General features: G+C 33.5%; 2 pseudogenes; one reads left to right on the forward strand and one right to left on the reverse strand.

The window, feature by feature from the left end:
* Nucleotides 1–6038: 6038 nt before the first annotated feature.
* On the reverse strand, nt 6039–6611 carry LOC149536536 (pectinesterase inhibitor 3-like; annotated as a pseudogene).
* Nucleotides 6612–20588: 13977 nt separating this feature from the next.
* LOC149536537 (G-type lectin S-receptor-like serine/threonine-protein kinase At2g19130 pseudogene) lies at nt 20589–23115 on the forward strand (annotated as a pseudogene).
* The last annotated feature ends 2215 nt before the right edge of the window (nt 23116–25330 follow it).

Below are 25330 nucleotides of genomic sequence, written 5' to 3' on the forward strand. Positions count from 1 at the left end.
TCTTCCCCAAATTTAGAAGATATCCAGTGTTTTCATGACTTCCAAGCTCAATTACTAGGTTCAGATGGAGCACTAGAGACATGTCATTTTACCTAATAGAAGTACTCTAAATGATCTTTCTAATGAGTATGAAGTTGATACATTTTGAAAATTTTAGGTATACATTTTTTACATGAATTGAACAGAGGTTCATTATTAAAAAAAAACCTCTATATTGGATGCTCATGGAAAAACAATAACTAAGAGAATAATATTTTTTGAAAAATAGCTACAGTCTTCATATTTGAGTCACTCTTTCAAAATAAAGTTTTTGATAACATACCAATTTTGTGGGAGAAAAAATAATTCAATAAAATCAATTCATTTTAAAAAAAAAAAAATTTAGAATCTAGATGCAAAATCCTAAAGAATTCTAATTTACTTCATCTTCGAATTCCTAACAATTAAATGATGATTTAGATTTGAAAGTGAAAGTTTTCTAAAAAAATTCATAGTTTAGTGTCAATTTAGGCAAAAAGGTGTAACCCACTATTATGGGTTCACCCGGTAGAAAATTTCTATTGTATGAAAGCAACAAAGTCTATCACCGGACAAAAAAATTGTCACAACTAATACATATGCAATCAATACCCTTATTGTTCTTGTCACATCTCATCAACAAACTGCAACACAGTTCCAACTAAAAATTAGAGAGAGAGAGAGTTCCCTTTTGATACTGCCATTGTAAGATATAGATTTTGAAAATTTAAAAATCATTTCCTCCCACCCTCTTCAATTTCTAAAATTCACATTTATTAAGAGGTTACTCATTATTGTAGCTTAGAGTCTTCCAAAACCACAACTATCCCTACAAAAGCCTATAGAATATATATGCATCACATACAAAAAAAACACCACTATTACTTGGGTCTCTAAATTCAACTGCAAGTAGAATTCAATGTCTCTTCTTTCGAAATATGATTTTTTGTTAATCTTGAATTTTTGATATGGATTCTTGTACCGGAAGTCAACCAATGCAAATATTTGTCAATCAATTTGTTGGTGATGTTTACTATTATAGTGTTTGAGCATCTTTGCCAATTAGATTAATGTGTGCAATTGGTGATTGTTGCTGGTTTGAGGAGGTTGACTTGCAAGCGGTTTGATATGTTATTAGTATGCCACCCTCAAATATGCTTCTTGAATGTGTTGTGCAAATGTTGAATATATTAGAAGGTTTAGATGCTTCTACCTTTTGTTTGTATATAGAAAAGTGTGTGTTAGAAGATTGTTGAATGTAATGTTTATATGTTGAAAGGTGTGTGAAATTCTTTGGCATTATTTTTTATTATGCTTACCTTTTTTGCTTGATTTCTTGTTGATTGTGTAATGGTTTTGGGGTGTGTTGATTGTCCATGGTTTGCAACAAAGAATCAATATGAGATAATTAGTAAGTTGTATTTGTTTAGTTACATCTTGCTAGTTGGAAGATAATATTTATATAACAGGAACTTACAACTTTATTTTCTATGGTTGTGGGCATAATGCCATTGTATAGTGATTAGTCCAAAATGTATCGATAACAATGGTCTTAGTTGTTTCGGTGTTGATGCTGTGTATCCAAAAGTGGTCAACTATTCTTGTTGCATGTGTTGTTGGCCTATTCACTATGAATAGTAGTCTATGATCATTCATAAATTGTTGCAATTGCAATTGTACTTTTGCTAATTTCAACATGTCAATATTGAAGTATCCTACAATGATCAAGTTTAAGTTTGTTGGAAAGTTATCTGTGATGGTTTCTATGAGATTGAAAATGTCATTTATTGGTGCATTTGGTCTGAGGTATAAATTTGTTAAGCGTAAAACAATTTTCTTGTGGAAAATGTCAACTGTTATTGATTCTGGGTCTCTTGTTGCAAATGTCTATATATTTTGCAATGTGTTATCTTTGTTGCAATATGTTACTAGTCCATGAATGATGAATGGAGGCTATAAATTGAATCTTTTTTTACCAATTGAAGTTGTTCACATTTGGTTGTGCAATTTTGTTGCAAGCACAATATGGTTGTAGCTAGCAAGTCATGATCATGACTATTTCTTGTTCATATAGTACAAGGCTTCTTGTGTTTAATGTTCATATTATAATTTTTTTTGATAGCATACTAAAAATATTATATTCTAGTGTCAAGTATGTTGTTTTTAGTAGCTGTTGCATCTTAACTTTGAATTTCTACAACAATTTTAGATCATCATGTCGTAGTTTATGAATCAAGTATAAAGATTGAATTCTCTTACACATGATAGAGCAATATAGACTAGGCCATATTGGTAGAATTTGTGAGGATCAAAGGAAATTGTGTCCATTGTTAGTCCTTGTTCTCCGTGAATGGTTCTTGCACATGTAAGTTGAAAAGGGAACTATGAGCACATGATGATTTTCACATTGCTTTAACTTAAATAGTTATTCTCGTTATTGGTGTATGAGGGTGAGATGGAATTTGTATATAAGTTGTGCATTTGTTTTCAACATAGTCTTCTAACATGAGGATCATAGAATTGTATCCAAATGACCTCGTGCTTGTGTGTTGTACTTAGTTGGAATATTTCATCAATGCCATTAAGAAGACCATCTTGTGTGTTGAATCATATACTATAAAATAAGGACCACAAGAAAGAAAATACATAAGTTTGGATATTGGTTGAATCATTTATTACACACATGCAAAGTGCTATGGAATACTTCATTATTTTTTACATCATTGTATTGCAATAGTTGAGGAATACCAAAAAATGGAATGGAATATTCTGAAATTTATCTCCAATCTACCTTCGTATTCATGTCATATGGATCTAAATTTACCTCATGATTAGATCCCATCTATAAAAGAGAGAGGTTACATAGCCACTTTGCCCATTTCTATAATACTACTTGGCTTGAATCTTTAATCTCAAAATTGTGCAAACACTTAAAAATCTTTGCAATACTAACAAACCTCATCCAAGAAGAAAAAATTGCATATTGTGGTGGAATATCATATGACTATGACTAGGAAGAAAACACACTAATACAATGGGAGGAATATGTTAAATGTCAAATGTGTACTTATTTTCAACAAAAGGATCTTCTCTTAGTAAAGATCTGTTATTATTCCTATGTCTATTAGAAAAAAATGGTACAAGGCTTGTTGTAGTTAAAATGTTAGATCAAGAATCTCAATATGAATAGATATCTACAAAATAATAGTAAAAAAATGAGGACTCCTCCATTACCTTGGGTGAACATTTAAACTTCTAAAGATGAAAATATAATGCTAAAATATGTCAATAAATTTCTAGAAGCGCATGAAACCAAATCATATGGTTGCACAAAATACATCAAAGTCAACTTTATCATCATGTCTAAAATTTGAGCTCACTTATAATTCAAAAGAGTGACCACATGCACAATTGTTGCCAGTATTTCTTATTTATAAAATTTTGAAAAAAGTAAATTAATTGTTAGAAATGGAAAAAGAAATCTGTAAATAAGCAATACCAGGAAAGAATCTAAGTGAGTAAATGCATGAAAAGATATTACCATAAAATAGGAGAGAGAAAGCTTCAAGATCCAACACCATGAGACAAGATATTTGGAAACGAGAAAGCAAAGAAAACCCCTTGTGATATTATGAATGAGGCATGAAAAGCCTAAGAAGAAAGAAAGAGAGAGCAAGAGAGCAATGGCTCATACAATATTTGAGAAGAGGAAGAAACCTCATTGTTAAATGAGAGAAGAGGGCCATCTCTTAAATAGAGATGAGAGAGAGGAGTTAGAATGTAACTCCCATGTCTATGAACGCCACCATTCATAAGTGTGTGAGGCCAAGTGTGAGATTCCTCTTAAGGAGGAATAATCTAAATTAGAAATTAAAATAAATATTTGTCCTCACATATTCCACTAGATGACAAAATAAGATGTAGTGGAAAAAGGACAAAAAAGAAATATATTAGGATACCTTGGCTTATATCCTAATATATTACAATAATAAAGAATGGAGTTCTAACCTTGGTTTATAAACACACCAAGGAAAGATTACAACTTCTAACACCCCCCTTTAATCTTTACTTGGGGAAATTACATCAAAGGATATTAAACCCATAATTTTTACAAAAATCTGCAACTTAATCTTCAATATGAAGTAATTTGATTGTCTTCAAGCCATATGGAACATTTGTAGATCCAAGAGAAGTACATGAGTCCTTTAAATGTGATCAAGTGGAAGCATAGACACATCTTCATATGTGGAAAACCAAGAAGGTTCCTTGATGGATCACCTGAAAAAAAGAGAACAACAAGACAACTATCCACAAGTAGAATTACATTGAATGGTCTAGTTAGTAAAAAAAATGAAGTTATAATAATTTAATCAAGGAGGAACTAAGAGAGATGAGAATAAATGAATGTGTTCACCAACATGCAATGGAGTTAACATGATATCTAAAATAAGTCATAAGCTCAAAAATGATCATAATATGGGTCAAAATGACCAATATTTATGCAATAAGTCTCTCATGAAAGAAACATACTAATGCATAAATGACCACAAACAAGGCCAACTAATGAAACCTACATCAACATTGCATCAATCATGTGGATATAGACAGTCCACTAATGAATCATCCCACTACAAGCTAATGGGGGCGTCCCTCCATAACATGCATGACTCATTATCTAAGCAATAATGTATGCAGATCATTATCACATTAATATATGAAAATAACATAAAGGAGAGACATGGTGATCAAAGTAGAATTATCATGAGTTTTGTTAGGATAATCAAAAGAATGGATTATGAGGATATAACAACATATTGCCTTCAAATTGGATCAAATTATCTGAATTTGGAGGGGAAACTCCAATAATAACACCCTCTTCATTGAGGAGCAAAAATGGAACAATATGGAGGGAAACTCCATAAATATCAACCTGTCAAAGTGGAACCAATAGAACCAAATGGAGGGAAACTCCATAAATATATTATCCTATCAAAATGGAACAGATAGGATCAAATGGAGGGAAACTCCATATAAAATGAGTGCATACCAATATAGGATGGAGGGATACTCCATGGGCTAGATAAGGAAACTATGTATTAGTTATACTAAGGGGACCTACATAGTTATCCTTGAAAAAAAATTGGCTCCCTATGCAACTCAAAATATCATATAAATCAAGTATATCAATGGTATAACACCATAAAGTGCCAACATGGGCATGGAACGATGCTATAAAAGCATAAAACTGCAACCATGTGCAGATAGATCAATTAACTCAAATCATTAAATAATGAAGGCAATAGTGTAAGATACTCATAAACTTGAATAATTGAGATAAATAAGAAGTATTTGGAAGAGCAATAAGCATAAATTATTAGATAATAGTTAAAATCTCCATGCAAGGTGAACACAAGTGAGAAGATATAAAGACAATAGTCCTCCTAGATTCTGGCAAGAAAAGGAATAATAAATGAAGATATTTTTAACAAAGAATAAAAACTTTTAAATTGTTATGTAAAAATAATAATAAAACTTTAATTAGTTTTAATACTAAGAAAACTTCTTTAAAAAAAATATCTTGAAACTTCTCCTTTTTTTTAACTTAAAACCACGTAAAGGAGTAAGAGAGATTTAAAATAAAATATTGCACTTGTGTTTGCAATTGCATATAGAGCTATCTGACAATGAATGATTACATGCCAAAAATAGGTTGACAAAAGGCAATGATAAAAGAAAAAGATGCCTCTGTCAGAGCTCAAAAAAGAAAAAAGAATCTTGCATGAAAAGACAAGAAAACGTTACTAGGAATAGTAGAGATATATTATAGCAGACTGACAAAGGTGAGAGAGCAGCAATTAGTCTGATTCTGCTTTTAAAATTCGCACCATAACAAGCAATCATCTAAAAAAAAGAAACTTGAAAAGAAGCAGAGAATTGTATTGCAAGTAGCATTGGGACGAGGAATATGAATTCCTCGGGTAGTGAGAGAGGCCTGTAATAGGTAAAGATCATAAAAGCTTTCAATGTCCTGCAGTGGAAGCGAGGTTATTGACCAGAGCAAGCGCATTACTAATCAACTTAGAAGAACTCTGCACATGCCCTTGGACGAGCATTTTAACCTTCCCATTTCCAGCAGCCTAGAAGCCATTAAGACAACTGTCCTCGTTTGTCAGGGTGGCACTCATCCAAGTCTGCACATTGCTCATCTGAAACCTAAAAGTTTCGTGCTTCAGCTCGGCCAGAGACTAGCTGATCTAATCTGAAGTATCCCTAAAATTCTCCACGCAATCCTTGAGCACTGAGCGCTCCATTTTGCTTAGGCCCTTGCTATTTTTTGCCATTGTAATAGCCTAGGCCGAGGTATTTCGGGCATTGGCGAGGCTAACACTAACGGAAGCCTTTACAAGGTCACTCTGGCTTTTCTTGGTCTATAGAGAGGGTGCATAAGATCTCAGAGATGCCACGTAGACGTGGGGATAACAGGTGATTTGGCAGGAAGATGTAAAGAAGTCGACACCTGAAGGATATGCCATGACGAAGGATGAGAGGATTTCAAGGAGGATGAAAAGGGGGAATATAGAGGTGGAGTCCATTGGGATTCGATCTCGCGAAACATGAAGCTAATGACAGAAGGGATGCACAAAAGAAAACTTTTCCAAGTTCTGAATAAAACTAAATACCCAAATGCATGCAAAATGGCAAAAACTGCTACAGAACATTAAAAAATTGGCTAACGGGATGCACAATGAAAAGATGAAAAAAAAAGTTAGAAAAGCAAAAAATAGAAAACGTTACAACAGAATCTAAATATAAGAAAAGACAAAAAAATGTTACAAAAGACAATGCAATATCTAAATAAAGGAAAAAAAAAATGACCAATTTAACACGTCCCTGAAGTGCAGGTAGCTTAGTCCAACTGCCACTAATGGGATTATAGAGATAAAGTTTTGCATGTCCAGAATCTTTAATTTAGAGAGGGTTATACTGGAAGAAGCCGCAGCCCAAGTTTAAGCATTGCAGCTACAGATCACCCAGCTCACCAAGGAGGGATGGTCGGGCTGTTGTGCTAGATGAGAGAGGATCAAGAAGCTGAAGCTGTAGTCGCAGTCCAAGGAGGACTAGAAGGCATAGTCCAGCATTGGAGGATCGCAGGAGCATTAGTCCTGTATTTGACAGTCCAAATAGGCTGAGTGATGACAGAGGTAATGCCATGCGAAATAGTCGCATGAGTGAAAGCCCTGCATCAGATTAAGGGTCACGGGCCAAGGGACAACCAACACGATTATCTGGCCCTTGTCAAAATGCCTATTAGAGGCGCTAGTCAATTAAAATAGATGGCCAGACAAGAAAATGCCTATTTGTTTAGATCTGGGCAGCATCAAATGCAAAGAAAAAAAATCCGAACATTGTTTAGTTATGAAAGGTTGTAACCCATCAAAAACTAGCATATATATTTTAACATTTCAAACAAAAATTAATGTAACAAAATGATACTGCAAAAAAAAGAACAAGCCTTCCAAAGAGGGTTAGATGAAAACTAATAGAAAATAAGAAGTAACCTGCACAAATTAGAGCAAACAGAAGTTAAACAGGTTTGGTGGTAAACCCGCCAAATCCAAAAAAAACTTCAATTTCTTCCAACTTAAGAAGATTAAAGAAGAAATTAGTGAAATCTCTCTCAAGAGTCTCCAAGAATTTTACCTTCATGCAAACACTCAAAACAAAGATTAAACTGCTCTGATACCATGTTAGAAATGGAAAATGAAATCTGTAGATAAGCAATACCAAGAAAGAATCTAAGCATGAAAAGATATTACCATAAAATAGGAGAGAGAAAGCTTCAAGATCCAACACCATGAGACAAGATATTTGGAAAGGGGAAAGCAAAGAAAACCCCTTGTGATATTATGAATGAGGCATGAAAAGCCTAAGAAGAAAGAAAGAGAGAGCAAGAGAGCAATGGCTCATACAATATTTGAGAAGAGGAAGAAACCTCATTGTTAAATGAGAGGAGAGGGCCATCTCTTAAATAGAGATTAGAGAGAGGAGTTAGAATGTAACTCCCATGTCTATGAATGCCACCATTCATAAGTGTGTGAGGCCAAGTGTGAGATTCCTCTTAAGGAGGAATAATCTAAATTAGAAATTACAATAAATATTTGTCCTCACATATTCCACTAGATGACAAAATAAGATGTAGTGGAAAAAGGACAAAAAAGAAATATATTAGGATACCTTGGCTTATATCCTAATATATTACAATAATAAAGAAAGGAGTTCTAACCTTGGTTTATAAACACACCAAGGAAAGATTACAACTTCTAACATTAATCAATCATTGAATATAATTAGAATAAAATAGAATTTAGTAGAATGCTAATAATTTTCTATTTCACAACAATATTATTTGAAATATGTCCCAATTTTGAGGAAAAGGAAATGTTATTCTTAAAGGTAGGCTAGATTTAAAAATATTTTGATTAAAAATAGCGTAAGTTTTTTTTCATTGAAGTCTTTGGACTATAGTATGTAATCCAAACAAAAAAGTTGACTACTTTTCACTTTCTAGAAAAACATGTACTGAATTGATATAGTTTTGTAGATATTTTGAAGCACTTACCTCATCTTTTTGTTACTGATAATTTATCTCAATTTTGTGATTCAGATAGTTCAAGTTCAATGAAAGAAAGCAATTTAAATTTTTTTATAGTAGCATATATATATCTTTGTTTGCGTTCGTCTTCTTTGAAAATATTTGAATTACAATTTCCATCAATTGCTAAGATATCCTCAATTGAAACTTCAATACTAGACATACCTTTAGCTTGGTCATGTTGTGGAAGACTCATTGACAAAGTTTCTAGGAAACTCATAGTAACAATCCTTTTTTTAATATTCCTTTGAAAACTAACTTGATTGTTCTAAAATGTTGCTTTCTAGTGAATCCTAATGGACTATATTACATGCAAAAAATTGGTCATCATTTCTTGAGAAAGATGAACTACTAGGAGTTTTCACTCCATTTGTAGCTCTATTTCTTGATGTTCTGTTGAATGCCAACCCTCCTACATGCTCCAGACTTCTATCTACATAAACTTTATCAATAACAAAGATGCAATTTTTCCCCCATGATAAATATTATTTTTTCATTGTGGTTTGTCATTTGAATCTGAAGTCAATTGTTTTCCTAGAATGATGTCATTTTTTGTGGATCTTGTTCTCCTAGAAGGGGAAGTAAGAGTTCTCACTACTAGAATTCTCCAAGATCTTCATTATTTCCATGCTTTCCCTTTTTTCACTTTTTATCAATGGATATTTAATCAATAATGCCATAAACTTAAATGGTTAATGAGAGGTGACTAAGAATTTATATGAACTTAGAAAACAAACTTTAATATTTTTGTAACCCGTTTGAGTGAGATACAAATTATAGTCAATATCTCCAATTTAGAACAAAACAAATAAGTAAATCAACAATTAGCAAAACAAGAGGTCTTCAAGTAAGCATATAACAAAAAAAAGAGATGACAATCAATGAAAAAGTCCAACAAAAATATATAGAACAAGGTAAAAGTACAAACTTGTGTCACCCTTTTGTAAAGGAAAAAGCTAACAAAAGTATAACTGTTCACCTTCAATGACATAAAATTGGTATTATTAATTTGAATTCGAAAATGAAGTAAACTAATGAAATGTGTAGAAATGGATGAATTTTAAGACTGTAATTTTTATTAATTATTTGGAATAAGAATTGATATATTTTTCTAATTTTTATAGATAATTTTTTAGCTGGTGAAAAACATTGAAAATTAGGGGTCTAGTTCCCACAACAAAACTAGATGGAAATAAACTAATTTCCCTTTGATCTTAGACTATGCTATAGATAACATATATATCTAGAACAATCAAAAATAAAAATCAGCTTTAAATCTATATTTTCTCTTTTATAATGATTCAAATTTCAACTCACTTGAAATTGATAGTTTTCATTTCCCACCACATTTTTCAAAATAAGTCTATTCCAACCAAGAGAAAAATTATACATTCTAAAAGAGGACTCTCTCCTCTAGAATGCCATATAATTTTTAAATTTTTGGATATGATTTGATATTTTTTTTCTTTCTCCAAATTGACATCTTTTTTAGGGTTAAAATACGTGCATGTAGAATTTTTTATTTACAATACACTATATCTAATTAAAAAACTATAAAATATATATGAGAATATTCTTGACTCTGAGCTCTATAAAATGGTGTTAATATATTATTAAAAAAAATTATAAGAAATAGTACAAGTTATTGAAACACCACTTTTATGAAATAATTGTATTTCTTCAGTAATTGGATACAAGCTAGTACAAAACCTACCTTTAATAGATATTTCCAATTGGAAAAGTGTGAGACCATATATCACTGAGCTAGAATGAATTTATCTAGATCATATGTTTGGATAAAATTGATTTCTAGGGATAAATAGTCAAATTCAATCATTTTGATAGGTTAGCCTAAAAGGTGACACAACTTTGTACTTTTACCCAACAAAATTATGGCTCAACTGGGCATGCAAATAAAATTAAATAAAAAAATGATTGTGTGGTCAAGTAGATATGTTTTTTGAGGCTTATGTTTGTGATGCTCAATTTTCAGTTAATATCTTTTGCCTTAAGGTTTTGATTGAAGTCGAGTGTCAAAACCTTGAGTCTAAGTCTAGATTGCCTATAGGATGATCTTTCTTCTCATCATTCCTTGGAGTTAACCTAATGCGAGAATCATATGAGAAATGCATCAATCCAAAGCTAGGTGATTAAGGTTTTTAAAGGGCTTATTCCTACTTTTTCTCATGAAAAGAAGGTCTAAAGGTTCTAAAGATTCATATGTTCCTTGTTCTCATTCATGTGAAAGACAAATATTTATGTTGAGAGGCGGTCCCTCATGAAAAAAATTCTATAAATCTCCAAGAAACCCTAATTCTAAGATCAAAAGTTCCATAAAAGACATTGATATACGTATAATGAAGAAATTATGTGCATAAATAGAGAAAATTCATAAGATAACACTGAAGACTAAAGGTGAAGATTGATGTACAGATCATGAGAACAAACCAGAAAGAAAGATCAGTTCGATTCAATATAGAATGAACACTCAAAATGTAGAAATGATAAAGAACACAGTGAAAGGTGGCGAAGACCAAAGTTGGAAGCAATTTGATGAGTCATGCACATCTGATCATTCACCTCACCAAATTAACAAGTCAAATGAGCAAAATAATGTATTTCATTGGTGAGTTGAAAAGTCAAAGTCTTACATGTTAGTTGAGTCCCCTTTTTTAACATAAGATCATGCATGTTCCAAGCTGTCAGCTCTTGAAAGATCAATGCACGACGCTTTCCCACATTCTAGAAGTCCTCAAGAAATAAACAATGCGAGGAAATGACAATGAGACACATGTCCGATGGACCATCACTTTTCATGAAGCACAATTAAAATCTAGTCACGAGGTGCACAGAGTAAAGAGGTTCAACATCAGAGTTTCTAAGAAAGAGGGACCCACACTAAAAAAGAGAGACTTAACAGTGATTTATTACTATCGTAGATCTTGGAAGATCTATGACATGGGATTTCCCACTTTCCAAAGTTGCATGAAATTTAGACAATGCTGGAAAGTAACCATTTGACATGTGGAATGGTGGACCCATGGAGGAAGCTATAAAGGAAAGTTATAAGTTTTAATGACATGTGTGCCACGGTGTACCTAGCTAGAAAGAGGGACCCACACTGAAAAAGAGAGACTTAACAGTGATTTATTACTGTTGTAGATCTTGGAAGATTTATGACATGGGATTTCCCACTTTCCAAAGTTGCATGAAGTTTAGACAATGTTGGAAAGCAGCCATTTGACATGTGGAATGGTGGACCCATGGAGGAAGCTATAAAGGAAAGTTATAAGTTTTAATCTTGAGTGTTGATTTGAGATCAACGATGGGAATTGGAAATTTTGATAACCATTGGAATATGAAATATATGGATTTAGTACGAAATGACAGAAAATGAAGAATAAACAATTTTCTACAAGATCTTCTAAGACTGCATGAAGATGAATAGTCATTGTGTGTTTGCAAGAATATCATGGATTCAAAATCATTAATAGAAGGGATACTATGTGTTCATATGACTAGATATTTTCACATTTATTCTCTTTTATATTATGACTATTTCTCTGCCAGAATTAGAAAGGATAACAACTATCTATAAATGTAACCTCATTCTATAATACAAAGGTCAGAGAAATTGATGGTGAAATCGTTTGTAATTCCATTTACTGTATTTGCTTGTCATTTTTTGTTGCCCATGCATAGACTAGTTCTACATTGAGAGTTGAAGGATGATTATATGTGATATTGTGATAATCAGATGGATTTCATTTCATTTTGATATTTGTAGTTAAGGTGATTGCATTTACTTCTTTCATATAAGATTTTGCTTCCTCTCTTGTTCATTTAGTTTCATACATGTTAGACATTTCATTGGTAATTAAGGGATAATGTATGCTAATCTATTGGATACTTGTTGAATTCCATTTCAGTCAAGGCTAATAGCCAAAGCAATTCTATTTACCCCTCATATATATAATCCTTTCTTTCCTACTTCTACATTTAGATGAGTAATTTTCATTTAGAATAGAATTAAAAGTAAAATAATATTAAGATAACCTACTGCAATCATTACATTGAGTGTGATAGGTTATCACCTCAGTTTTTTGTGCCTACAAATAACTTTTTTATCCTTTACCGCTCTCAGGTTAAGAGCTTATAGTATCACAATTTTTAGATCACATAAAGACATATTCATTGCATATTATTGTAAGAATCATAGGAAGCTATACCTAATCAATTCAGAGGGTAGTGATAGGATAGATACACTGATCCATTTGTTGGTAAAAATCCTTTTGTTTCTCCAAACATTGGGTATCAAAGAGTTAATATTATCAAATCTAATAGAAGAACAAACTGTTAACTAACAATTTTTGGCAACTCTACTTGTGAGAATTCAAATGAAAGTTCTAAAGACTTTCCCTTCATAATTAGTTACTCTCTCTCTCTCTCTCTCTCTCTCTCTCTCTCTCTCTCTCTCTCTCTCTCTCTCTCTCTATATATATATATATATATATATATATATATATATATATATAAAATTTGCAAGCAAAGACTTGTGGTATTCAGGTGTTTTCCATAAGGACTTGATACTAGTTTATAGACTCAACCTACTAAAGAAGTAGAGACAAATTCAAAGTTGAAGACTGTAAGATAAATTTGAAAAACTTCATTTATCCAAGTATTTGATACACTCTGGATTCCAAATATACAATGAGTGCCAAGGATAAAGGAGAATGATCCACCTTTGGTGGACATATGATTCCACCTTGTGTAGGTTAGAGATAAGGTATACACTCCCTATCATTATATCTTATTTCCATTCCTATATAACGAGATCTATTATGTACATTTCAATCATGTCCAAGAATTTCCATGTAATAAATAATATTATTCTTGCATCTTAATGAAATTAGCTTATCGATCTCTTCTCTAGAAGTTACCATATTCTTTCATTTGATCATAGGGGTGTTGTAGAGTCACATAAAATTGAACATTCTAACTGTCTCATCTTCTTGAATTTTTGCAATCTCCAACTTTTCTTATTTTGTGTATTGATATCTTTCATACATCTTTTCTAATTTTTCCCAAATCTCATGTTTGAGTCTAATTCCTTCACCTTTGTAAATTTTTCTTCTAAAAATGCACTAATTAAGTCTTTTTTTTTGCAATCATGTTACACTAAATTTCATTCTTCTCATCGTCTATGCATTAAGGTAGTTCATTCTCTAAATTTATAGTAGTTTGGTTTCTTTATAATCTACCAAAAATGAACTCACATATAGATCAAGTGAGTTCTCATCTTGTTCATCCAACTATCATTGTTATCTCCATGAAACTTAGGACATTCATTCCTGTATACCATCCTAGATCTCCTCAAGCTTATACGCTTCCTTGTAAAAGATAATTGGATGCTATTATACTAATTGTTAAGAAGTAAAGTCCACACCTCATAATTGGAGAGGGTGAATCAATTGTGTATAAATGCAATGAATACATAACTTATAAAATTGATCACCAACTACTGAAATAAAAATACACAGTAATAGGAAACCAAACACCATAACACAATGATTTTTGTTCTCAAGGAAAACCCTAGTGGGGATAATACCCACTAGATATTGTAGTAATATGGGTGTGTGCACCAAGATGGTGTACAAAAAAGTAGACACAACAAAAAGAAAGTCACAAAAAATTTCAATAACCCAAATCAAGTTATAAGGCCAAAAATGTCTTCAAAACCTGATTGAGTTATGGAGAAGAGAAATATTAATCTTACTTCTTCGAAACCCAATTAGGTTTTGGAGAAGTAAAAATAGGCTCTACTCTAGAAGCCATAATTTTCATATCTGGAGTCCAATTGAATTCATTTAAAATGCATTGGAATGATATTGAAAGATCTATAAAAGCACCAGTCCAAACAATCTGCAATTGTGAAGTAAACATTGATTGTGTTTTTAATGGGATATGCATTTTCAAAAAAATTATGATTACATGTCATCTTTGTTAAAAGGCAAGTCTAGTAAATTTATTGTACGAATGTTATTGTAAGGGGTGCATTATTGGTTGTGCTTGACACTCTAAAAGACTTTTGGTTCAACATATTGATGAACCATGTATCTAAAAAGGATTCCTATAGAATTGACAAGTATAACAGATGGGTACCCATGCATCTTGATAGATGGATTTATTTTTATATGGACTCAATAATCAGTTTGATGTAGGTATAGAAGGAGAAAATCCTATAGCGATGATAGTTTCCTCGTAGTGAATATTCATGGTCATTAGAACAAACAAGTACTTTTTTTGTGGAAATATTGAAACAATTTGTGAGTGAGGTTTGTGGTGAACCAAAATTACTTTCATGCAAAGTTTTTCATAATCTTGAAACCCATTGTGTGACATTTGTGGAGTATGTGGTGAGCTTGAAACCATTCAAAAATTGTATTGGTTGGGAGTAAACTATGAATACCCAAATTTGTTACGATGAGGGGAAACACTTTGAAAATTTTGATAAATGATTGTAAATGGGTACCTAACAAGGCTTTAGGTCAAGATCCATCCTTTCTACGTTATGCATAGATATATAAAAGTCAATTTGATAATTAATTAATGGGGGAATGTTAGAAATAAATTAATTATCATGGACATGGTCAACAAAGACTAGCTACCCAAGACAACATGGCCAATCAAATTTTACCGTCCATCTCAAATATCCATCATAAATGCCATAGCTAACTTCTATGCTGCAACATAGCTAATACTTAATATGTATTTTCTTATAAATTAATAGATTGGTTCTGTCTTTAGTAAAGCCCATTTTTGGGTTTCTCGTCTACTTGATGAATTTATTTTTTCAACTTTGTGTTCAAAGGAACCCTTTCAGGCAATACGCCTATTGTTGTTAAAATATTAGAAGGTTCAACGCCTACAAAAAAACAATTCTATTATGAAATAATCACCACTAGTATAATATAACAAGTGAATTTTGTCTGACTATGGAGATTCAACATGGAACATTCACATAGGTTACTAATGTATGCTTACATTCCCAATGTCTCCTTAAACTCCTTTCTCTTCTCTCCAGCAAAAGATGTAGATAAGGTGTCAAATTAGAAGATCAATTTTGTACTCGTACTAGGAATTGTATGAGGACTACTTTATTTACATGAGGAATGTAGGGATTGCATCATTCACTATGATATTAAGACTAAAAAAATTATGTTGGATGGTGATTTTTGCTAGAAGATAGCCAATTTTAGATTGGAAAGCTGGTAGGAAGAGATTTCAGCCACGTTCTAACCACCACAAGAGGAACTTGTGGGTATTTGTCTCTTGAGTGGATCTCTAGCCTTCCAATCACTCCCTAGGTGGATGTATAGAATATTGGTATGATTTTGTTGGAAATTATATCTAGTTGTAAGAATTTAGATTTAACAATGGAGGAGAAAAGCAGGTTGTACTTTGCTATGCGAGATCCATCTTAGATTTAGAGGGGGAACATAATAGGTGTCATGGAGGCAAGTATAGCGAGTGAAGATGATGTCAAAGAGCTTGGAAGAGCCACTATAGCAGCTGTGTTGTGTATTCAAGATGACAAGAATGAGAGGTAGAGCATAAGTGAAGTGATGAAGATGTTGGAAGGAACAATGTAGGCTCCTACACTATAAATTCTAAGATTTCTCCAAGTTCTAGTAGATCAGATATATGACAATAATGCTAGTTGCAAAATGGTAGTCAATTTAAACTTTGAAGGCTCAAGGTAAATATCTATGTGAGGAACTTAATTCTATTTTTGCTAATTAGGTATTATTATTATTATATTAGAAGTTTTAATCGCACTTTAGGTTTGTTTGTTTTATGGAATTGAATAGAAATTGGTAGGAACAAATTATAAAAAAGCAATCTTCAATTTGGATGCATCAAACTAGAATTATAATGAGATTCAAATTTTCATTTTGGTTTGAAATGAAGATTTTTTTATTCCATCTCAAGAAATGGAATTTGACTTTTTTTTATTAAGAAAATAAACAATTAATGGGTGTTGTTCTGAAGTACAATAAGACCTCTAGACACCAATAACAGAACATTACTAGTGCTTAGTGATGAAGGATGTCATAGGATCAGATCTTCCTCTATCAAAGAAAAAGGTCTACTTGCAATTGACCCACCAACCACAATTAGTATTGTCATTGAAAATCTTGGGACAAGCCCCCACAACAACAAAAAGCTTAAACCAAAACCAACAACAAAGGACCAAAGTGTGCCCTTTAAAATTGCCTGCAATCACTTGATCATAGGGAAATGAAATTCTAAACATGATCATAACAAAAAGGGAATAAAATCAGGCCATTCATACCTGTCATAACTATAAACAAAAATATAATACCAAACAAGACTATACCTCTAGTTTTAGAAAACATAATACATATCTTCCAACCATGTGTCTAGGCAAAGCTCAATCTCTAGCTTTGGAAAATGCTGTGAAAAGTCTTCCAAACACACCACCCCCAGCACACCATCATAGAAATGAGAGAATCAAGGAGGAGGAAAACCAAACCCGAGAGGTAAGAGTTTCCCCCCTTCTTTTTCTAACCAAGCTACTAAAATTAGCACAAATAGACAACATCTTCCTAAGAGTCTCCTCTTCTTTCCATCGCCCAAAAATGATCTCCACCTCAATAGGAGATAGCTCCACCTCCATTGAAGCTATGAATGTAGAAGCAAAGAGGAAGATCCAGGCCACCCTTGAAATAAGTAACACCCATCTTTGCACTAAAGAATTTATTTGCAGAGTCATACCTTCTTCATGAAATGAAGTATATTGTTCAAACATGCTCTGTCCATCTTGATCCCTTGCAAAATGAAAGTGATGCTTGCCAAAAACTGAAGGAGAGTACCTGCTAAACTCATTCACCACCACTTTTTCCAAGAAAATAGCTATCTCCATAAGCTTTTTTCCCACATCAATAGGGTTCTCCACCTCAATAGGACATAGGAAAGTGAAGGAGAAGACTAGAGGATGCCTCCATTGAAGACTAAGGATTTTATAGGGGATGAGAGATTTGACCCAACTATTAAAGGTAGTCAACCCATCCATCCTACAATACCTCTCCAAACAAGGAAGGTCCCTAAAGGAATCCATAAACCATCATAACCCCCACACAATAGAGTTTTGGGTAAAGATAACCCCCACACAGAGCACTCTTGAGAAAGAAGAGATAGTAAGGCCAACAAGCCCCAATTTATAGCACCAAAGCCCACTTATAGAACTGGAGAAATCAAAGATAGTAGTGAAAAAAGTCAATTTTTTTTGCACCAGAGATCACCAATGCATCTTGGGAAAGAAAAGGTAGGAGAATAACCCCCAATATGTTGAAATAGAGATCACCAATCCATCTACAGGAAGTAGAGACAATAGGGAAAACAACCCCCAATTTGTTGCTCCATATACCATCCACCTAATAGTGAAGACACCAACAAGATCCATCTAGGTCTTCATCTTCAATAGAATCTACTTACAAAAAACCACACCTGCTCCAAACCGCAAGACAACTCTGCTTAGGACAACCCAAGTCCAGAACTCCATCATAGATCTGCACAAACCAGAATTGCCTAGTACAACCATAATTTAAGCTCCTAACAATAGAGCAACCCAAAACCAATGTGCCCAAAACATCCCAAGGCCCCAAAAGGAAGATACAGACATGCCTAATCATCACCGTCTTCTCTATCCACCCCTTGGCAACCATCACTTCTTGTTGAAACTGTAGCACCACTCACACTCTCTTCCATCCTTGGAATTGGAATTAAATCAATTTTTTATTTTTATTTTCCAACTCAAAAAAACCTAATTTTGAATCAGCAAATCCAACATTTAACAAATTCTCGATTTAAAACAAATACAACATTTTCTAATGGCAGCAACTTTTATTATGAAGAACAAGTAACACCGAAGCCTTACCAACTCAAAATTAAGAAACATAAGCTAATTGGATTGATTCAAAACTTACCAATTAAGAAAAGCATTATTAAAGATCAATATTCAATAGGATATAATGCGGTGATGAATAGTGAAAATGACCATTTTTTGGATTTGATGAGGTGGTACTAAAGTAATCCATCCTAGCAAATAATTGTATCCATGTGCAATCACCATTCTCTTTAATACAAACATAACAAAAAAGAGCTATGTAAATAGATGAAATTATGGTTGCATCTTTAAGTAGACTAAGAGTTTGAATGATTATAAATATCAACAATAATAGTGAGATATAATATCAAATTAGTTATAGGCTAACACTATTACAATATTTGCAATAGTAGCTATAAATGAAACAAGAAACAATTTATGTATAAAGAATACATAAATTACATTCCTAAATAAAGTATAGGTTTGTATTATAGAAAAATCCAATAATAATAGTGAGTTATAAAACCAAAAGAAGTGAATATGGGGGATTAGAGGGATTTAGTGCAACATGGCACTTAAAAACTCAACATTATATTTTTCTTCACAAGAGATATATTCCCATTAAGAACCCATAATATGATTGTGTACTCTCGACTAGTGTAACATTTGCTTAGACATTTTTTATAAAATATACACAAAATTCACTTTCTCTTTGTTAATCCTTCAAAATAAGATTGATAAGATCTCCCATAATGCCATTACAATTAAATATATATAAAGAAATGTCTAAAGACAATCAAAGAAAGCTCCATAAGAGTGTGCATACATGATATGGAAAAGACTGAGAAAGACAAACCACATATCGAGTCACAAAGAGATCTAAAGCTAGTGACTATCAATTTAAGTTACTCATGAGATAGACAATGAAATTATCTTTTCAAGTGGAGGCGAGAAATGGTTGTAGCCATAATTGATGGCAGAGATGAAGTAGGGACTGACAAAGAGAACCACAAAGAAGTAATATACTTTTGGCAAGTTGTGGGGAGGAAGTAATATGTATGCTATATATAGAAAGAGAGTTTACTTGAAAAGTTTGTTAATATGGATGTTGAGTTCTACCATGCTTACACAAATGTATTGATTAGAATGGAACATTACCACATAAATTAGCACTGTGATAAGTTTTTACAATACTATTACCGCAACTAATAATAGGTATGCAAAAACAATACAATACTTAAACCAATATTACAAGTAATTTTCATATATATATATATATATAGAGAGAGAGAGAGAGAGAGAGTCATAATCTTTGCATCCAAATAGAGCAGGCATGTATTTTATAGACTTTTATGTAGATATTTGGAAGAAAAATTCTCCTTAATAAAGTAGACATTATCTTTAATAGATTTTTATGTAAAAAGATTTGATAATTGCCCTACTAATATGATGCTTACATAAACATGTTTTATTGACTTTTTTTAATGAAATGATTATAATACCCTATCAGTATGATGTTAAGGTAGGCAGACGTTTTATATAGACTTTCCTATGAAAAGATTTGATGATAGCCCTACTAGTATGACGCTAATAACAACCGTCTATCTTTCGACCGGCGCAATAGACTTGACTTATCAAATAAACGCGTTTACAAATGCCTTGATTTCATCCACCCGTCATGACTTTTTACATACGTTTCCATCATACATAATTTCTTGCCCTATTGTTGCGGTGCCAATAGTTACGTGGGCGTCTTTCGACCGTCGCAGCGGACTTCACTTTCCAGCGCAGACGTTCACAGAAGACTTGACTTCATCCACCCGTCATGTTCCACTCCAACGAGCGCGCGAATTACTAAAGAACGTCATGATCCACTCCAACGAATGCGCGAATTACTAAAGAAATCAAGTTGTACACTAATATACAACCTAGCCTCTTTATTTTCTATTTAAATTCCAAGATTTACCAAAAGCACAACTTCGAAGCAATCATTGAGCAAATTACGCTATGGTCATTGAATCGGCAACGAAGTATTTGTTGCTAGTAATTACTGCGATTATTTCAGCACATTCCTGCACCTCACTTGCAGTAAATGGTGGAGACACACTTGTCTTAGGGGCTTCGCTCACTCGATGTCAAACCTTAGTTTCGAAGAATGGGACGTTTGCATTGGGATTTTCCAGTCCGACTGGAACGAATAATTGGTATGTTGGCATCTGGTATGCCCCCATTTCTCAGAAGGCCATTGTTTGGGTGGCTAACAGAGATAACCCTGTCAAAAACATGGCCGGATTTCTCAACTTTTCTAGTGACAGTCGTCTCAGATTGTTTGACGGAGAGGGTCGGTTGTTTTGGTCGACTAAGGCTGGGCAAATAGCATCACGAGCTGTGATAGCGGACTCTGGTAATTTCGTAATTCTGAATGATCATGCCCACAACGAGTCTGCGATTGTTTGGGAGAGTCTCGCGCATCCCACAGATACATGGTTGCCTGGCATGAAGTTTTGGAAAAGCAGTACGAAGCTAACTTTCTGGAAGAGCTCCTCTGATCCTGGAAGTGGGCTCTTCTCTTTGAGAATGGACACGACTCGAGGAAAGTCACAGTTGTTGTTATTGTTTAACAACACGGTTCCATACGAGTCCAGCGGAGAATACATTCGACCAAATTATTTTACCAACCTTCCATACTTGGAAGGTGAGAAGAAAATGCAGGTGTCATGTGTGAGGCTGTCCACTTCAAGAATATATATTAGTTATGTTATAAACCCTATGGATCATATGATCACAGGGCACATTGTGTTAAATAAGAAAGGCGAAATAGAGCTCTACTTCTGGATGGATGATGATAGCTGGAGCCTGAGGTGGTCGATATACCGAGGTCAATGCTCTGACTATGAAATCTGCGGGGCATATGGACTCTGTAATGCGAACGATGTGTGCAGTTGTGTCCAGGGCTTCGCGCCCAGGAACGGCTCTCAAGATTGGTGGTCAAACGGGTGTGTTAGGCGAACACCCCTGCGTTGCTCTGTCGCAGAGAGCACGACTGACGGTTTCTTTGAAGCCAAGAACCAGTGCTTGTCCGAAAAAGAAGCTGTCTTATGCAAGAACGAGCCAACACAGCAAGGCTGCCGGACTCCTTGTCCCAGCAATTGCTCTTGCAGAGCCTTTTCTTTTGCTATTTCTGATTCACCTATCTGTAGATTGTGGTTTGGTGATTTATTGGGAATGAGAGTTACGTCTGAGGGCCAATCCGTCTTCATTAGACTGGCTGCTTCTGAATTGCCGCACTTGACATCAGAAAAAAGCAACAAAGCCTCTGCAATGATCATTTTAGTTTCTGCCGCCGCATCAATTCTCGTTGTATCGGCTCTCCTGTCGGGCGTCCTTATTCAGTGGAAACGTCGAAGATTGAGGAAGAAATACGTGGCAGAGGAGGTGCCAATGTCGCTCAGACAGTTCAGCTACAAAGAGATGCGATTGGCAGCGGAGAATTTCAAGCATAAGTTGGGTAGCGGGGGTTTCGGCTCCGTGTTCAAAGGAACTCTGACAGACGGCACGCCTGTTGCGGTTAAGAGATTAGAGGGTTCTGGACAAGCAGAGAAACAATTCCGTGCTGAAATAATCACCACTGGCAGAATACAGCATGTGAATTTGGTCCGACTCTGGGGATTCTGCCTACATGCCCAACGGCTCCTTCACCTTCTCTAAGTCGGAAGATGAAGAGAAAGTGTTGGACTGGAAGACCCGGTTTGAGATCGCAATGGGCACCGCACGAGGATTAGTCTATCTCCATGAGGAATGTAGGGATCGCATCATTCATAGTGATATTAAGCCTGAGAACATTCTGTTGGACGAGGAATTCAGCCCCAAGATAGCTGATTTTGGATTGGCAAAGTTGATTGGCAGAGATTTCAGCCGCGTACTGACCACCACAAGAGGAACGCGAGGATACTTGGCCCCCGAGTGGATCTCCGGCCTTGCAATCACTCTCAAGGTGGATGTATACAGTTTTGGTATGACGTTGCTGGAAATTATATCTGGTCGTAGAAATCTAGACCTAAAGGTGGAGGAAAGCAGGTTGTACTTTTCTACGTGGGCTTCATCTCAGATTCAGAGTGGGAACGTAATAGGCGTTGTGGATGCAAGGATAGCGAGTGAGGCTGATCTCGAAGAGGTCAGAAGAGCCGCTGTGGCGGCTGCGCTGTGCATTCAAGACGATGATAATGAGAGGCCGAGTATGAGTGAAGTGGTGAAGATGTTGGAAGGAACGATGGAGGCTCCTACGCCACAAATTCCGAGGTCTCTGAAAGTGCTAGTAGATCAGATAGACGACAACAATGATAGCCACAAAACAGTAGTCAGTTTCAACGAGGAAGTTGCACGGTAAATATATATTTGAGGTACTTAATTCCATGTTTCCTAATTAGGTGTTATTATTCTATTCGAAGTTTTCAATCACACTAGGTTCGTTTGTTTGCTGAATTGACCTAGAATTGGTAAGAACGCATTAAAAAAACAAAATCTTCAGTTTGGATGGGTCAGAATACGAGTTTCCAATTTTCAGATTTCTTAATTTACTTGGTGGAATTGAAATTGGAATTGTAATTAAAATAAATTTTTATTTTCATTTTTCAAACTCAACAAAATTTAATTTTTAATTAATAAATTCAATATGTAGCATTTGTTAATGCCATCAACCTTTGTTACGAAGAACACGTATTATATCAGATGGTTAAAGGCAAAAATATTATATACTATTAATTGCATTTAGAAGAGGTATATAGAAATTTATATGTAAATTAATATCTTAGAAGTATTGAAGATATTTTAATAGAATTTGCTATATCTTATATATAAGATTTTAATACTTTGCATGGACAATTTTGAAAACAATCTTGATTTTATATCAATTATTTATTTTCAAGTTATCATATTTCCCTTCATCAGTTTTACACCAAGATTTTAATAGAGGTAAAATGATTATATCTCTAAATGATAAAATTTTGACAAAAATAAATGTATATGTGTATATGTATATGTATATTTATATATGTATAGATATATGGATACATATACATACATACATACATACATGTACATATATGGTATTGGACTCCAAAGTCTCACCAACTCAAAATGAAGAAAGGCAGGTCAATTGGATCAATTCAAGACTTACCAATTACAAAAAGCATTGTTGAAGATTAGAAGACAATAGGATATAATGTGGTGATGAATAGTGAAGATGAGCATGATTTTGGATTTAATGAGGTGGTACTAGAGTAATCCATCCTAGCAAATAATTGTATCCATGTGCATTCAATGCTCTCTTGAATGCAAATATATTAAAAAAGATCTATGTCAATAAATGAAATTATGTTTGCATCTTTTAGTGGACTAGGAGTTTGAATAATTATAAATATCAACAATAACATTAAGATATAATATCAAAGAAGTTAAGGGTAAGATTGTTACAATATTTGCAATAGTAGCTACGAATGAAACAAGAAACTTTGTTTATACAAGGAATAAATGTTACATCCCTAAATAAAGTATATGTTTGTATCATAGAAAATACCAATAATCATAGTGAGCTATAAAATAAAATAAATGATCAGTGAACAAATGTAAATATAGAATATTGTCTCGAAAATATACATTTTAAAATAATATGAAAATTTAATTTTTCCTTATAAGATTGTATGCTATATAAAAATGAATAAGCCATATAGAAAATCATTACATTTTTGTTTTACAAGAAAATAAAACTAAAGTGGCATGGAAGATACATCCTTTACATATCAACAAGGAAAAATGTGCTCTTGCATTTGAGGAATATACATTTGTAAAGGTACAAATATCTTCACATTATACATGTTCCAAAAGGAAAATATATCACAATTTATTCATGCTCATCTACATCACCCAGTTTACAAACATATACTAAAATCGTTAACTTTAGTGTAGACATTTTCCTAGTCTTGGGTGAGTATACTACTTGGTCAACAAGGATTGTGGTGCTTGTATATTTAGGTACTCAATGCCAAAGGAATATTTGGAGAGATCATCACAAAAATGTGAATCATAAGAGAGATGCTTGGATTTATTTTATTAACCATGGAAAAGTAGAAACACAACATTGTTGAAAACAAAAGGTTTGGTTTTTCTCTTATGTGTGTCATTATAGAATATTACTTATCAAGATTTGTATTCAAATGAGTCTAAAAAGAACAATACATATATGGTTGATATGTTGTAGAGTGCAAGTTGCATGTTCAAATTGAATGTTCAATTTATATAGAAGAGTGCATGATTTATAAAGATTTATACTTTATACATGTTTTCATACATATATAGTGTTTATGAAAATAATTAGCTTTCTTAAAAACTTAGCTAAATTTTGGTCATGTAAGTATTTGACCATCTCGACATCAATAAATCCCATTTGGATTGATCATTGTATTGCATTAGTCAAGGAATATCAACAAATGGAGTGGAATATAGATAGAAATTTCTCTCCAATCTACCTCGGTCTTCATGTCACATGGATCTAAATTCACCTCATGATTAAATCCCATCTGTAAAAGTAGAGGTTGTACAACCAGTTTGCCCATGTATATAATACTACTTGTTCCAAATCTTTAATGTAGAAATTGTTCAAACAAAATTGCATATTTTAGAGGAATATCATATAACTACTAATGGGAAGAAGAACACACACCAATAAAATGAGACGAAGATGCTAAACATTG

Source organism: Cupressus sempervirens, chromosome 10 (genome assembly GCF_028749045.1).
Source record: "Cupressus sempervirens isolate cs-2001-9-10 chromosome 10, ASM2874904v1, whole genome shotgun sequence".
In the NCBI taxonomy this organism is placed as follows: domain Eukaryota; kingdom Viridiplantae; phylum Streptophyta; class Pinopsida; order Cupressales; family Cupressaceae; genus Cupressus; species Cupressus sempervirens.